The following is a 15,404-nucleotide window of genomic DNA, read 5'->3' on the forward strand; positions in this document are numbered from 1 at the left end:
AAACAGTCCTCGGTGCGACGTCATGTGTTGTGTCGCTCCAGTGTCCAAAACAAAAGCGTTCTCCACTTCTGGTGTGGCTTTTAGTGCCATCAAAGCCATTGCAGGTTTCACCTGGGACTTGGTACGACTTTTGCCTGACACCTCAGGCTTTGCAGAGCTCCCCTTAGCTCCTTTATGTTGACGTGGCCTCTTACAGTTCCGCTGAAGATGCCCAGTCTGTCCACAATTGAAACAACGGACAACGTTCAAAGCAACAGCCTGTTCTTCACTTGCACTAGCAGTTGGGGTGTCAGAATTCTGAATTTCTCTCCCCCTGTCTTTGACATCTATTGCAGCAAGTCTGTCTCTCTCATTGAGAATCACGGCACAAATTCTCTCCGCCGTTAGATCTCTGGCTGGTAGAGAACCCAGCTGACTTGCAACCGTTTTATAAGTCCGATTAAGGCTGTTAATAATCATGAAACAGAATATCTCTTCCTGAGGAGGAAAATTACGTTGCGCCATCTGCTGGCGTAAGAACTTCGGAGGCGGCGCAAAACGGCAATGGCGGTCCTCTTTACTCAGTGAAGAGGGGCTCCGCGAAAAAGGGTCGTCCGCTACGGCGAAGCGGAGACCCATTCAGATAAACCGCAGGCAGAGCGAGCCTGTGGCCGTGGGACTCGGCGGGTGCCAGAAGCCCCCCCAGAAGCGAGGAAGGGACCTCGTAAGAGGCTCCGGATCGTGAACGGGGGAGCGGCGCTGTGAGTTCATCGCTCTTTTCGCGGAAGTGAAGCCGCGCTGCTGTTGCTGATGAGCGCCGACCTTTCTTCTTGAAAAACATCGAAATTGGCTGCAATCTACCCGTGAGTAAGGGGTACCAAAGAACTGATTAAGGATTAATTTAAATTTGTCTATTTCGGCTGAAAACGGGAGGCGAGTAACAGGAAGTCCGCCTTCCGGTCCTGCTAATCAGAGCAAAGCAAAAGAACCCGATGCGGGCTGAAGCGCTAAAAAGAGACTTTGAAAGAAGTAAGAAGGGGCATTAATAGACTGTGTGTTTCTAGAAATTGAAAGGAGTGAAGAAGTAAATTTTTTTGGTTCATGGTGTTAGAGAATCCTCCTCCTACTGTGAAGAGATGTGGAATTGAAGGGGATATCCGAGTTATTGGACTGCCAGTGTTGTAAAGGAGTACTGTCAGGCTGCTGAAACTTTTTTTTTTTAACATAAACTGTTGCATTGATGGATACACTATCGCTTTAATACTGTCATTGAAACCTCTCCGTTACCTTGTGGCACTAATTTGAAACAGAACTTTCTGAAAGCCTCCTTTCTGAACTTGGGGACTTCAGTTGAAATAGGAGCTTTGATGGTGGAAAAGAAACTTTCTTTCCTATGAAAACCCCCCCTAGTGGATTTGCGGAGGCATTGAGGTCTGGGAACTGTATCCTATTGGGATTTTTTGTGGTTTAATTGTTTATACTCTGGGCTTGCCTTTCTCATGGATTGAAAGACTATTTGACCTTGAACAGCAGTTGGGGAATGAGTGGCCCAGCGAAAACAAGAGCAGCTAAAGCTAAGGAAGCTTTAGCTGAGGAAGCTAAAGAAAAGAAAAAAGATAAGAGAGCTGGGCAGCTTGTCCAAACAACCTTGATTCATCATCGTAGATCCTCGGTGCCAACTGTGCTGACGGCGCAGGAGGAAGAAGTTGAAACGCCTGCTACAGAAGAAATGGCAGCTGGAGGAACTGATCCAGTCTTGAAACAAATTTTGGAACAACTGGCACTTCTGAATAAGAAGGTGGACGATCAGTCATCTAAAATTGATAGAGCTACATCTACTATCAGCAAGTTAACAGATCAGGTTTCGCAGCACACTCAAGCTATTGAGAAACTGCAAGGAGCTACGGCGGAGAACTACAAACTAGCTGCGGAAGCCAATCAAAAAGCTGAGCAAGCGTGCAAGAAGGTGGAAGAGATCAAAGGGGAAGTAAGACCTTTGAAAAGACAGGTAGGAGAACAGCAAGCCTACCTGTCAATGGTGGAACTGAAAAGTAAGGAATGTAATCTTAGGCTGAGGGCTGTCCCAGAGTTGGAACAGGGCAACCTAGAGAAATTCTTGACGGAGTTGTTTTCTAAATTTTGGGGGGTTGAAGAAGATAAAGATTTCAGGATTGTGACGGCCTTCAGACTGGGAAGATCGGTTAAGAAAGATAAGTCCAGAGACTGTTTGGTTTGTTTGAGAACAAGAGAGGAAAGAGACAAGATATTAGGCCAACATTTTAAAAAATCCCTGGAAGTTGAAGGTAAAAGGGCAGAAATTTATAGAGACATTCCTAAATATTTGTTGGACCTTAGAGCCACATACACAGACTTGGCCAAATTGTTAAGATACAACGCAATCCCTTATAGGTGGGAATTCCCTCAAGGTCTGTCATTCACCTATAGAGGAAAGAAGGTAAGAATTAAAACACCAGAAGACCACCAGAAGTTCCTACACGACAACGAGGAGGACCTCCAAAAGAGAGCTGCAGATTCCTGGCCTCCACCACCGGGACTACCACCAGGATCCATACCATCTGGAGGCGGCCCGGCACCACAGCTTCCGGAAAAGGACGACAAATTAGATACCCAACTGTGATACCCAAGAAGTAGGCCGGGATGTCTCTACAGCTTCTTAGTTGGAATATAAATGGCGGGAATTCTCCAGAAAAACGCAGAAAAGTATTTCATATTTTGAAAAAAGAACAATTGGACATTATTTGCCTGCAAGAAACGCATGTGACAAGACTCCACAGAAAAGTGTTAATCAATAAAAGGTTAGGCCAAGAATTTATTTCATCGGATAAAGTTAAGAAAAGAGGAGTGGTGATTTATGCAAAGGAGAACTTGTCCCCAAAATTTGTATTTAAAGATGAACAGGGCAGAATTTTGGCAATTGAAATCCAGACACAAGGAGAAAAGTTTTTAATTCTAGGAATCTACGCCCCAAATGATGGAAAATCGGAATTTTTTAAGAAGCTGCACGAGATTATGCTGGACTATTTGGACTATAACAACATTATCATGTTGGGAGATATGAACGGTGTCGCCTCAGTGAATATGGATAAGTCACAAAGTGCTAATATAACGAAAGATGGCAGACTACCAAAAACCTTTTTTGAAATGACTGACAATTTGGATTTGATTGACATATGGAGGATCAAGAACCCTCTAGGGAAAGAAGGAACTTTTTTTTCTGAGGCCCATATGACATGGACGCGAATCGACCAAATATGGATAACTAGAGGGCTGGCACCTAAGACCAGAAAAGTGGAAATCTGCCCAAAAACCTGCTCCGACCACAACGCCTTGAGAATGGAATTGAGACTAAATACAACCGGATCGTTCAGATGGAGAATGAATGACGCTTTGTTAAGAGATCTGGAGATTGTTAAGAAGGCCCAAAAAGTTTTAAAGGACTATTTTGAAATAAACTTAAAGACAAATGTGGAAAAAAGAATAATCTGGGACGCAAGTAAAGCAGTTATAAGAGGGTTTCTAATACAACAGAACACGATTAAAAAAAGACTCTGGAATGAAAAGAAGGAGAAGATCTTGGAGAAAATAAGAGAAGGAGAGAGAAAACTGAGATCCAGGCCTAAATCAAAGGAAGTATTGAGAGAAGTGAAGTTTTTCCAGGCACAATATTCGAAACTGATAAATCAAGAGGTGGAATGGAAAATTAAACAAATGAAACAAAGATCCTTTGAATCTGCTAACAAATGTGGAAAATTGTTGGCTTGGCAGTTGAAAAAGAGACAAAAACTTAACACAGTTACAAATCTAGAGATTGAAGGGAGAATGGTTCAGAAACCCGATGAAATTAGAAAGTCCTTCCAGAGATATTTCAAAGAACTTTATTCTCAAAGGCCACAAAAAAGCTCAGAGGTGGACCAGTTTGTTATAACTAATGGATTACAAAAAATACCCCAGGAAATGAGAGCAATCCTGAACTGTAATATTACAACTCAAGAAATTGAATGCGCCATTCAGAACCTTCAACTGGGCAAATCTCCGGGACCTGATGGGCTTACTTCCAAATATTATAAGGTACTGAAGGATTCATTGATACAACCACTGCTGGAAGTTTGCAACCAGATTATGGAGGGGAGGAAGGCACCGGAAACGTGGAAAGAAGCTTTCATCACGTTGATCCCAAAACTAGAATCTGAAAAAACTCAACTTAAAAACTACCGTCCTATCTCACTCCTAAATGTGGATTACAAAATTTTTGCAGACATCTTGGCAAGTAGGTTTAAGAAAGTCTTAAATGAAGTGATTCATAAGGACCAAGCAGGCTTTCTCCCTGGTAGGCATTTATTTGACAACACAAGAAACATCATTGACATTTTGGAGTTTTTACAGATTAATTCAAACACAAGAGCGGTGTTGATTTTTATTGATGCGGAGAAGGCCTTTGACAACATTTCTTGGCTGTTTATGAAGAAAAATTTGGAAAGGATGGGAGTAGGGCGGGGGTTTGAAAATGGAATAGAAGCAATTTATTCAGAACAAAAAGCTAAATTGATAGTAAACAACGTGGTGACAGAGGAGTTCAAAATTGAAAAAGGGACACGACAGGGGTGCCCTCTATCTCCTCTGTTGTTTATTTCAGTCCTGGAGGTGCTATTGAACATGATTAGAAATGACCGGTTGACACAGGGAATTGTGGTCGGAGAGAAACAATATAAATTGAAAGCTTTTGCAGATGACTTGGTATTAACATTACAGGAGCCAGCCTCTAGTACTAAAAGAGCGTTAGAATTAATTTCTGACTTTGGTCGGGTGGCGGGATTCAAGCTGAATAAACAAAAAACTAAAGTTTTAGCAAAAAACTTGACAACTACTGAAATAGCGGAGTTCAGAAAAGAAACAGAACTAAATGTGGTCAAAAAAGTAAAATACCTAGGGGTCCATTTGACTTCCAAAAATTTGAATTTATTTAAGGACAACTATGAGAAATGTTGGTCAGAGATCAAAAGAGATCTGGAAATATGGTCAAGATTAAAACTTTCCTTGCTGGGCAGAATAGCGGCTATAAAGATGAATGTATTGCCGAAAATGCTATTTTTGTTTCAGGCCCTCCAGATCGTGGATAAGGTGGAATGTTTTGGAAAATGGCAGAGGGATTTATCTAAATTTGTCTGGCAGGGCAAAAAGCCCCGAATAAAGTTTAAAATACTAACAGATGCGAAAGAAAGAGGGGGGTTTGCCCTGCCGGACTTGAGGTTATATTATGAAGCTGCAGCCCTCTGCTGGTTGAAGGATTGGATTTTATTGGAGAACACCGATGTCCTTGACCTGGAGGGATTTGATAATGCTTTTGGGTGGCATGCATATTTGTGGTATGACAAGGTTAAAGTTCATAAATTGTTCAAAAACCATATTGTCAGAAGGGCAATTTTCATGGTCTGGTCAAAATATAAAGACTTATTGGAGAGTAAAACTCCGAGGTGGCTCTCACCGATGGAGGCCAAAGCACGTAAAAGACTCAATATGGAGGCCCACTGGCCTAAATATTGGGAAATAATTGAAAAAATTGGAGATAAATGGAGGTTACAGAGTATGGAAAAGTTAAAAAACAAGGTGCGAGATTGGTTGCATTATGCTCAAATCCAGGAAGTTTTTAAAGCAGACAAAAAAGTGGGTTTTCAGGAGGAAAAATCGAAACTAGAAACAGAGTTGCTTGAGCCAAAATCTAAGCTAATTTCGAGAATGTATAACTTGCTGCTTAAATGGAACACACAGGATGAGATTGTCAAATCCTCTATGATAAAGTGGGCACAGGACTTGGGGCATAACATTATGTTTGAAGACTGGGAAAGGTTATGGAACACCGGAATGAAATTCACGGCATGTACTGCCTTGAAGGAAAACATTATGAAAATGACATACCGGTGGTACATGACCCCAGTCAAGCTTGCAAAGATATATCACCTGTCCGATAATAAATGTTGGAAATGTAAGGAAGAGGAAGGGACATTTTTACACCTCTGGTGGACCTGCCCGAAAGTGAAGGCCTTCTGGGAAATGATACATAATGAACTAAAAAAGGTGCTGAGATTCACCTTACCTAAGAAACCGGAGGCCTTCCTTCTGGGCATGGTAGACCAGAGGATGGTCAAGAAAGATAGAACTTTCTTTATGTACGCTACTACAGCAGCGAGGATTTTGTTGGCAAAGCACTGGAAGACACAAAATCTACCCACATTGGAAGAATGGCAGACGCAGCTGATGGACTATATGGAGTTGGCTGAAATGACTGGCAGAATTCGAGACTCGGGAGAAGAAGAAACGGAGGAAGTTTGGGAAAATTTTAAGGACTATTTGAAAAAGCATTATAAGTTGTATGAATGTTAAAAAATGCTCCTTTTTAGGAAGATATAGCTTCAGTATCGGCAAATTTCTGAATTGATAAATAAGACACTATAAGACAGAAGTGAGATAATGAAATATTTTTATTGTGTGGAAATTAAAAATTAATGCAATTGTACTGAAATGTTTATATCAGATAACACGATAAAATGGAAGATATATGGTTATGTATAAAATAAGTTAACAAATTGCTGAGGTTTTGGTTACACAGGGAATGCAGTGCTCGGGAGATGGGGGGAGTCCATTGGATCTATGGAAGTATGTATTTGAAAGTGGAAATTTGTTTATTAAAAACCTAATAAAATATTTATAAAAAAAAAAAGAATTTCATCTCTGTCAGATGCGCTTGCACATCTCCATCAGGCGCTAGCCTAAGATTGGTCAGCTTTTCAAAATGCAGCAACACTGAAGAACCAGCATCTCTTTGGTGTATTCTACGCAGTGTTTGCGTGCTGAGGTCCCCCAAAACACCCTCACCCAATAACTCACACATCACACATAATTTTTGTTTAAGGTTTTTGGCATAATTTTGGCAACAACTTTATTAGCATACAAATTGTGAGTGGTTGCTTAGGCATTGGTTAAGACTATCTGTCCCCACCGCCTTGGGGACAGCACTGGCTCCCGGATTCCAGCGAAAGCCAGTGTGGAGGAACAAGTTCAGGGATAACTGGAGCTGCGACACAGACCCTCAGCTTCTCCCCGCGTGCTCCTAGAGGCTTACACGGCCCAGACCCGATTCCAGGGGTTTGGACGAAAGGATGGTAAGCCCCTGAATTCCTTTAACGGAATTCCCGTCAGCAGCAGCATTGGAGGGGCAGGCACAGCCAATCCATACCCCTCCACCAACCAATTTAAACCAATGCCTAACCGCCAACCTTACAAGTTGTGACGATTTGCTAAGCAGTAGGCAAAACCCAAACGGCACACACTAACCAGCCAGTCGGGAAAATTCCTACTAGGCCCCCGCACCAATGCGGACGACCCCGTGACAGGCAAAGCAAGGTCAAGGCGCAAGCCCAACAAGGGAGGGCAGGCGGGAGATCCGATGTCCGCAGCGAAAGAGAAAGTAGCCTGCTGTGGACCCTGCTTAAATAACCTCTGATCCCACCCATAAACTTGCAACATCAAATTTACCCCAGCAACATCAAGCACCAACCAACGTTAGGCCCTTTAATCTCCACCAGCCTATTTACACCAGGGTGCTTTGACCGTCCCCATCCACAACACGTGCTCTCCTTTAGTGAGAACACGCTTTGCCAAATCTCTTGCGCGTATTCCAAATCCTGAATATGCACAAGTTGATCATCTGAGACACACAGAATTATGGCCATCCTAGCTCTCACATTCTGTGAATTCCAACCTGGTGTTGGTGCAGGAGGGATGGGGTTATCAATCACCCCAAAAATCCTCTGATTCTCGAGCAGGGCTTTCATCTTTACAGACCATGAGGCATAATTGTCATTAGTCAGTGGAGGTGGGTAAGGTAAGCCTCCCCCCTTCTTGGTATCCATTTTGAATCCAAGTCTGAGCTCTCACTCTCGAGCCTTCTAAAATCCAATAGCTGGCTGTTTACTCTTTGCACCTGGCAGCTAAACGCAGGCTGCTTTGGAAAGTCCCTCCAAGAGCAGTGAGAATGCAGACAAACAAACGCTGTTTTCCTTGCCTCTTACAGTCCCAGCCTCACTTCCGTGTTGGCTAGTAACTTTCCACTTTTCTGAAAAGACTGAAGTCTCGTTGCTTAGCAACTGGACATTCCAGGATTCAGCAGCAAACCGTTATCAGTCCCAAGAATGCGAGGAATGTGGCTGTCTCTCAGTGCTGTTTTTCTATCCAAAAAACAGCTTTTGTGAACCAGAGAAGAATCAATCTGCGTTCACTCTTTTAGCCCATAAATCAGCATACGTTTGGGGTTCCGTAGCTCCTTGCTTATCAGCAAAAACGTCTGCTTCGGTGTTCAGCCGTTCATTGTAGCCTCCATCCGCACGCTACCACAAACTCCTTTATCTCCTTGCAGAGGATGAAGTACGCTCCATCAACCTCTTTAGCTGCTTTCATGGATCGATGCCATCGGCTCGGTGCTACCAGATGTCGGGAAATTCAAGCCCTTCTCATGAGAAGCTGGCAGCAATCCCAGGCACCCGGCTTGATTCCCTGTTGACCTCCCTGGCTGCATTCCCCAGTATGCGCAGGCAAGGTCTCGATTGGCGATTCTTCTCAAACGTGAGAAGAACACACCCCTCTTTCCTGCCCCCCCTCCCAGGCAGGGGAAAGAGATAGACAGAAACGTATTTACATGCTTTTATTTCTGTCTTTGCAGCGTTACAAAAAACATGACTGCTCTCTCCAAACTCCAGCAGTGTTGTGACCAAACACTTCCTGTACTTCCTGTACAGCTCATATTACACTCTGAGCTAATTCCGGTGCTTCACACTGTGAAATGACTGTCCCTCTGTTTCCCACAGCAGTCCCAACATTCCCATCATGTTTACTTTTCAAGCTAGGACTTTGCAGCAGCATTGCTTCATTATCGTTGGATTGCAGCGAAGGCTTATTGTTTACATTCTCTGTGGAAGGGAAAATTCCAGGCAGCTGAGCTGACTGCCAGGTGCAAAGCAGCTAGTAAACAAGATATAGACTCTTGGATTTTCCAGTTTGTAGCTGAAGCTGCAGCTTGGGATTAAAGATGGCTCTGTTCTCTTCGAAACTGAATAGCCAAAACTGGCTAGAATGGTCATTTGCAATGGAATATTTGCTGGTGGGAGAGCAATTATGGGACTTAGTCCAAAGTCCACAGCCTGTTGCAGTACAAGCACAGGGGGAGAAGGCTGCAGTTCAAAGTGAATTGAAGCAGCGTGTCCTGAGAATTTTGGCGGAGAATTTTGGCTCATCTTGCGCCAGTCCTAAAGGGTGCAGAAGAACCAAGGGTCGCTTGGAAATCACTCCGAAAAGCTTGTGATGCTGGGGTGGGAAGCAAGGACCAAGAATTGGTTGCGCCAAAGGGGGAGAGCCAAGATGAAGCTAGCCAAATTCTTGAGAGCTCATCGAAAGCTGGGAGGAGCTTTGAGCCACAACAGGGAAGTGAAGGGACTGTTGCTGCTGTTGCTGTTGATGATCCTAGCACTGCTGCAATGGCTGTTGCTGATGGGGGGAGTGAAGCTCAGAAATCAAACACCCCCACTACTATTGCTACAGAGGAGAAAGCTGTAGCTCAGAACGCTGTTCGTCAAGAGACACCACATCAGGAGAAAGGAGCTAGAGGGAGCTCTGTAAAGCCTCAGACTTCAAAAAAAGGTTGTACCCAGTCCCAAGCAAAACCAGATATGGCTTTGATGTCCCTAAAAGCCACATCATCCGTGGAGAACTCATTTATTATAGACACAGGATGCACGCAACACATGACATCATGTCGGGAACTGTTTTCTACATTTGAGAAGCAATGCTTCACTGTGAAACTGGCCAATGGTCAGGAAATGGAAGCAACCAGGATTGGAACTGTGTATCTAGAAAGCCTGAACTTGACTATAAACAATGTTTATTTTGTTCCAGGTTTAAAGTACAATCTGTTGAGTGTATCTCAAATCACTAAGAAGAAACTGGTGTTGTCGTATGATGAGGAAAGCTGCAAAATCTACAAAGATGGAGAGCTGTATCTTTCTGCCAGAGAGAAAGACGGACTGTATCTGTTGACATTTGATGACAGTGATTATAAGATGTGCACAGCATGTGAATCTAAAATGCTTTCTCTTGCAGGTATCTCGAAAGAAGACACGAGAGGAAAGGCAACAAAGATTAACAAAGTTTTTCAGCGAGTGTATGCTGATGTAATTGGTCCTTTAGCACCATCTAGAGGCAATGCAAAATACTATCTTGTATTTGTTGATCATTTTTCTCAATATGTATGGATTTACATGTTGCAGAGTCCCAGAGAAACCTTAGAAAGGTTTAAGGAGTTTTGTGATAAGTTTAGGAATATTCATGATGCTAAAATTGATTTTCTTTTCACAGATGAAAAGCCAATTTTTCTTTCACAGGATTTCCAGGATTTCCTGGAAAAGCAAGGGATAGAGCACAAGGTTGCTGTTTCAGAGGCTGCATGGAACAAAACTGTCTGTGTAAAAGTGAACAGAGAGTTGCAAAATGGCATGAAGGCACAATTGCTGAGTTCACACTTGCCACATGAGTTTTGGGCTGAATCTTTATCATGTTTTTGTTACTCTTGGGTGGGAAAGGTTTTGAAAGGTATGGAATGTTCTCCTTTTGAGAGGCTGTTCCACAGAAAACCTTATGTCTCGCATTTTAGGGTTTTTGGATCTCAAATCAGGACGGAAACTCCAGATGGGGTGAAGAATGCCAGAGGCATTTTTGGGGGTTATGAAAAAGGTCTCTACAGAGTAATTTTGTCTGAATCTGGTCAGGTGATTCTCACAAAATTTCTAGAAAGTGCTCCTAGACAGGAGAGAGTAGTTGTTCACACATTTCCCACTGCTAATGATTCAGATGATGAATTTGATTATTCTGATTATAGTGATACTGAAAGTGACACAGAAAGCTCAGAGAGTTCTGTTGCCACAGTCATTGAGAAAGGTTCACACACAAAAGCTAGATCTTCACAAGTTAAGGATGAGCCACTGTTTACTATTGGAACTGGTTCTCCGAATAGTCCTGAGACTGAACCAGTCAGCAAAGAGGATCAGCACCTCATACGCAGGTCTGAGAGAATCACAAAGGGCGTACCACCAAAGAGGTATTCTCAAGAGTTTGCTAGTTCAGCTGTTGCATGTATTACTGTTGTTGACAACTCTAGACAGGTTAAGGGTATGTCTAAGTCGGAGACAAAGACACAACAGGGAGTTGCTAAGCGTAACACAACATGTCCTAATCAAGGTAATGCAGAAGCACTCATTCCTTGGAAGTCAGACAACCAGAGAATTACATTGGTGAAACCAGTGGCGGGTAGTTTCAAGGGTGGAACTGAAACAACAGGGGATTGTTATATGTATAACAACTGTTTGTTTTCTTCTCTGGATCAAGCTTTGTCCGCAGCTAACGATGATTCATATGGGGGAGGATGTCAGTATATGGAAACATCACCGCTGCAGCAGCCAGTTTGTTGACATCACATGATATGCTTATCTGTGGGAAAGAAGAATTTCCCAGGACGTTCACAGGCTGGATAAGTCTTTGTGAAGAGTGTAATCTGAAACCTTCCATGTGCGCATGTTCAGGAAGTTTGTCAGACTTGCTGGAAGAACTGAACTGAAAGGACGTGTTTTTCTCTAGTGCTGTAATGTCAGAAATAAACATCATGTAAATAGATTTCTGACTTATTTTCTTTCCCCTGCGGAAGCAGGAGGGAGGGGTTGTGCATTTTGCCCATGCTTGGGGAAATGTGGCCTATCAAAATCTCCCTGGTCTGTCTGAGATATCAGTCAGAGGAGGTTACCGGTAAGCAAGCTCCGAGGACAGTGAGAGAGGCCAGCCTCTATGGAGGGGGCTTGCAAACCAACACTTAGATCTTATAAAAAGGCTTGGTCAGACTTTATGGAGTTTTGAGGCAAATTATAAAAATATTAGGCTTGACACACCCCCTACCAAGGCAGAAGTTCTGCAATACTTGGTACATTTGAGGGAGCTGGGTCACGCAGCAAAGAGTCTTAAACATCCAATCATCTGCAATCTCCTTCTTCTTGTGCGGACTTCTTAGTGTGAAGGGCACTGTAGGGCTGGCGCAGGCTGCAGCCTCCTAGCAGTGATGGTAGATGGCCCATAACTTATGACATTCTATGCCTAATCCAAAAAAATAAAAATAATAAATAAATTAATAATAATAATAATAATTAAGAAGTATCTGTTGGTCCAAGTACAAGGCCTGGTTATTTTTCGGCTGCATACTCCATCGCCTCCTTTGGCACTCTGCGCATTGGCGAAGTGGTTTGTGAGGGCCAACAAGATCCCGCCGCCCAGGGAAGTTTATTGAGAGACCTAGTTCTACATATTCAAATAATTTTATTGGCCAACTGTTAAATATTGGCAAATAAAATTATTTGAATATGTGGAACTAGCAAAAATGACACAAAACATTAGGCACCAGAAAGGTACAAAGTTTATTAGTGACTGGAAAAAAATTATAACATACATTGAAGGAAATTTTAGAAATTTAAAAATCACAGTAGGTTTAACATAAAACTTGTGGTGTGTAGATTATTAACAATGAAACTGCAAAAAGGAAGACTTAGCAAGAAGCCCGAAATCGGGAAAGAGGGAGGTCAACATGTGTATATAGGGGTGATATTAACAAGATGATATAAACAAAGAAAGATGGTGATGGAAATTTATATTATTTTATGTAGTTTATGTTGTTCATTTATGTTTGTTTTTATTTTTGGTTTGTCAAATTAAAATCAATAAAAAGAAATTAAAAAAGAGAGAGAGACCTGACCTTGTCCAGATCCAATTTAGTCCTGCATGTCCAATGTTCCAAAACTGATCAGCAGTGAAAGGGGGTCCTTATTCGGCTCTAAGCAACTAGTCACAATGGGCCATGCCCAGTAAAGGACACTAGACATTTCTTGTATGTGAGACCAACCGTCTCAGGCCCATTCCTCATATATTTGGATGGCTCCTGCCTTGTACAGCATCAGTTCACGCGCATTATGCGAAAGGCGATTGCTGCCTGTGACTAACTCCTTTAGGATTGGGGCCGCCATCACAGCAGTGCATTTGGCACTCTCAGCTGAAAGGATGAAGGACTTGGGGTTGTGGAAGTCTGATGCATTTAAAGGATATATTCGTAAGACCTTGTGATTGTTCACGGTATACCTGATCTGGCTTTGTTACCTTCTTTTGCTTTCAGGAGACATTGTGGTGTGCATTTGGATTATAGGCCACAGCATTGTCCACTGGGCTAGAAACCATGCCGTCAACTGTGGCCCTGGGGTTCAGGTTGGATCTTCCACTAAAAAAAGTTTCCTGGATCTCACGGAGGGGGATGCGCTGGGCGGAATTTATGCCTGCAGTGAAAACCAGAGCCGCTTTGGAAGGTACCCTCATGCTCTGGTTATTCAGCTGGGAGAAAATGACTTGGCCTATCGGAAAGGTGTGGACTTGATGTGGGACGCTTACAATGACTTCAATGAACTGATTGCCTCCTTGCCAGATTTAACCCTAATTTGGTCACCGCTGCTGGAGAGGCATGTATGCAGGGACTGTTGGTGCCCTATTGTGATAAAAAAAGCCAGAAGGCTTTTGGAACATTTGGTGGTGCGCAGAGCGGCAGCTCTGGGGGGTTGGGTCATTGACCACCCCAACATCCAGTTCAGCAAAGTGGCCCTCTACCGAGAGGATGGCATACATCTTTCCGATGCGGGAAACGATGTGTGGTTGGCGGATATGATGGCTGGGATTACGGACTGGTTGCAGGTTTGAGGGTATTAGCAGGGAGCTTTTGCTCAAGTGGTGATTAGGCATTGGTATTGGTATTGTTCTGTAGATGGAAGGGGGGAGGAAGCGCCATCACCTGCCCTGAATATTGAAGGGTAGTCTAATAAAGGATTCCGGGGGGCGTGGCCCTGTCTGAAGCCTATGGAGGTGAGGGCCTAAGGTATGCCCCAAAGCGGTGACCCCGAGGGAGTTCCTAGTTGATGTGCATCAGCAGGACTCCCCCTGCTGGTGGTTAACCCTTCCCGGACTTCAAGCAAACAGGCTGAAGCCGGATAGTCGGTTAGGACCAATGCCTAAGCCAATACCGCTCATCACCTGTAACCAATAAAGTTGTGGCCATATTTAGCCCATTAACCTTAAATAATTGTGTCATGTGTCTTTATTTCCACGGGGGGAATCTTGCTAGTTCTGCATATTCTAGCATTTTATTTTGCCAGTCTAATTATGAGGGAATAGAATCTCCTTTCCATACCTTAGCAGTTAGAATCCTAGCTGCTGCTACCGCATAAATAAAGATTTTCCTTACCCTTTTGGGGATTTCATTGCTCATTATGCCTAGCAAGAAGACTTCGGGCTGCTTTGGGAAGGAACATTTAAACAATTGTTTAAGTTCATTGTAGATTGTTCCCCAAAATTCCCTGATTTTTTTGCCGTTCCACCACACGTGGATCATGGTGCCTTCCGCCTCCCTGCATCTCCAGCAGGTGTTTGATCTAGATTTATACATTTTGGCCAGTTTTACAGGTGTTAAGTACCATCTGTAGAGCATCTTCATGAAATTCTCTTTCAATTCATAGCACACTGTGAATTTTAGGTTCTCCTTCCTCAACCTCTCCCATGATTCCATCTGGATGTTCCTCCTTGACCTCCCAGTCAAGGAGGTGCCTGTACATGTTAGAGAGTGTTTGTTTGTGTGTGTGTGTGTTTAAATAATAATAATAATAATAATAATAATAATAATTTGTACCCCACCCTCTCTGGCCAGAGCCAGGCTCAGGGCAGCTAACACTAGTAAAATTACAATAAAAACATAATTGGGGCGGGGGGGAGAGAACCAATTTAAAATACAGGTTAAAATGCAATTTAAAATGCAGCCTCATTTTAAAAGTAGCCCATAGATCAAAACCGTAAGGGGAGGGAAACATAAGGGTCAGACTGAGACCAAACCAAAGGCCTGGCAGAACAACTCTGTCTTGCAGGCCCTACGGAAAGATGTCAAGTCCCGCAGGGCCCTAGTTTCTTGTGACAGAGTGTTCCACCAAGTTGGGGCCGGTACTGAAAAGGCCCTGGCTCTAGTTGAGACCAATCTAACCACCTTGCGACCTGGGAGCTCCAAAATGTTGTCATTTGTGGACCTTAAGGTCCTCCGTGGTGCATACCAGGAGAGGCGGTCCCATAGGTACGTGGAAATCTTGAAATTTCTGTGGAAAAGCCTTTCTGTTTGTCCTTTTGGAATGTTTCATTTAGCTCAAAATACTGAAACCAATCAGTCAAATGTTTCCAAATTTCTTCAAATTTCTTTAATTTTAGCTTATTTTCTTTTTCTTTTAGCTTTCAAAATTTTTTTT

At 43.1% G+C, this 15,404-nt stretch overlaps 1 protein-coding gene across 1 annotated transcript in view; it reads right to left on the reverse strand.

Moving 5' to 3' along the window:
• LOC309361253 (uncharacterized protein) overlaps positions 1–15,204 on the reverse strand; it is a gene marked incomplete at its 3' end in the record, with an annotated part of 372,157 nt that extends 356,953 nt beyond the window's left edge. The window contains exon 1 of the mRNA XM_081896162.1: positions 15,149–15,204. The remainder of the gene's footprint in view (positions 1–15,148) is intronic.
• Between the last annotated feature and the right edge of the window lie 200 nt (positions 15,205–15,404).

The sequence above is a fragment of the Podarcis melisellensis genome (genome assembly GCF_964234715.1).
Source record: "Podarcis melisellensis genome assembly, chromosome: W".
In the NCBI taxonomy this organism is placed as follows: Eukaryota; Metazoa; Chordata; class Lepidosauria; order Squamata; family Lacertidae; genus Podarcis; species Podarcis melisellensis.